Source organism: Acyrthosiphon pisum, chromosome X, assembly GCF_005508785.2.
Source record: "Acyrthosiphon pisum isolate AL4f chromosome X, pea_aphid_22Mar2018_4r6ur, whole genome shotgun sequence".
NCBI classification, from domain to species: Eukaryota; Metazoa; Arthropoda; class Insecta; order Hemiptera; family Aphididae; genus Acyrthosiphon; species Acyrthosiphon pisum.
In genome coordinates this window covers 77,030,534-77,032,712 of record NC_042493.1, presented here as the reverse complement: position 1 = coordinate 77,032,712, position 2,179 = coordinate 77,030,534, and positions in this window count along the sequence as shown.

The following is a 2,179-nucleotide window of genomic DNA, read 5'->3' as shown; positions in this document are numbered from 1 at the left end:
CCCTGCCCCCCCCCCCTAATGACGGCACTGTTCTTTACAAGACTGTTAACGCATTATATTATTATATTAAAATATATTTTTTGTCAAATTACTTTATAAAAGGTTATATTTATTTTAGGTTTTTCTTGTTGAATAATATTATGGTGACGTAATGACGTATTGTCAGTGTTACGGTTATATCGCAATAATTGCATTCATGACTATTATTATACGTGATTCGTGAACATGTTATTATCTTGAAATCGCGATTATGACTACAGGAACGGCCAAATTGGAGATTCATTTTTTTGCCCCCCCCCCCCCCTAGATTTTTATCCAGTTACGCCACTGCCTATAGGTATAGACTATACGGTATCGGGTATAGTTAAGTATATTATGTATTTATGTCACAAACACAATATAAAGCTTAGGTATGTGAAAATAAAATCATAATACATATTATAGAACACAATAAGAACTTATAAAATTATAAAAATAAACCGTTTATAATACCAAAATATTTCTATATTGATTTATAACAGTACAATGTAAATATTTTTATTTTATTTAATTTTCAAAATAATAATGTTATATTCTAATGTAAATTCTAAATATAATAATAACTAATAAGTATTTTCAAATTGAACAGTTTTTGTACAACACTAAATTCTTTATAAAACCTGTGTAGCTTAGGAGCGTATAAAACTTAATAGTCCACGCTAGATATTCATAGAAATGGTTCTGCGAAATTACCTACCTATTTAGAGGAATCAAATTAAATAATAAATTTAATTAACTGTTCCCATGATTTACGGTGCGATTCGACATAATATCAAATGTCAAAACCATTGATAACTGAATTGTGGAGAGTTAAAATTAAATATAGTCTATACATACAATATACATATTAGATTGGTAAATATAATAAAACCTGCATTATAGACATAGATTTTTTTTTCAATTCGAAATAGGCAAGTAGGTACTTAAAAATTCGAAACTTTAATGCATTATTTTATAGAAATTACTAATCAAAAGTAATAATTTTATAATTTATAATAAGTTTTATAATATCTTTATAAATACTCAGTAATATTGTTTAAATAATAAAAATCATAAATATTATTGAACACAGGAAATAGCCAATAGCTTTTCTATACACGGGTACTGAATTAATAGAATTATGAAGTAGGTACGAAAAAAATACAAAATTGAAAATTTCAAAACAAATACAACCTTTTGATTTATTAATACACTAAGGTATTAATATTAAAATACAATACATTTTTTTTAAATTATTAAATAAAAATAACATGGTATTTAAGAATGTACTTAATTTTAAACTCTGAATACTTTTTGAAACGGTGCGTCCGATTGGACGACCCGCGTCGTAAATAAAGAACAACGATTGTCTTTTTGGTAATCAAGTCTCTCTATTGCTATGTAAAAGTATAAGTATATTTACAATATTGGGACGAGTAAAGCGTCGATTTGTGCCGACCAGACTTAACTAAGTGGGTCGGCTAACTAAGTGGTAGCCGCTCCAACTGACTGACTTTATTATTTATTGTATCGCATTGTATTAATGTTTATTTTCAAGGTGAAGCAACCATAATTAGTTATGTATTAAGAATGTGCAATGTGCATGTATTAACGTTTTTATTAATAATTAATAAACGATGGCAGCAGAGGAGTAGTAGTGTTCACACAGATCCTCCTCTGCTGTCAGTTCAAACGAAAAAAAAAAAGGTGGGTAAGTGGATGTCGCTCTGCTGTACAGTAGGTTAGAAGTGGGTCACTGTATAATGGACAGTATTAAATTTGAATTCAATGATATAATATCACTGTATAAGAAACACGATTCTGAGCGGAGACGGTATATCAGTCTATGTATTAGACATATATATACTTATCTATGGTATTAAAAAAAAATTGACCTATAATATGTAATGATATGCTCACACACCATTATAATTATAAACTAAAATCCTACACAGTAATAAATAACGGCCAGACTGTCGCTTGTAGAAATCGAACATCCCCAATAAAATCATTGTCATCGACAAATAGGTACGATCCCTATTATGCGATCACGAATTAAGAAATCGGCGCGTACTGGCACTCCGTGGTGTGCACGACGTGCAGAATTCTTATATATGTCACCAGAGAAAATTAATGATAAAAAAATGTCCTTGCCGCCGAA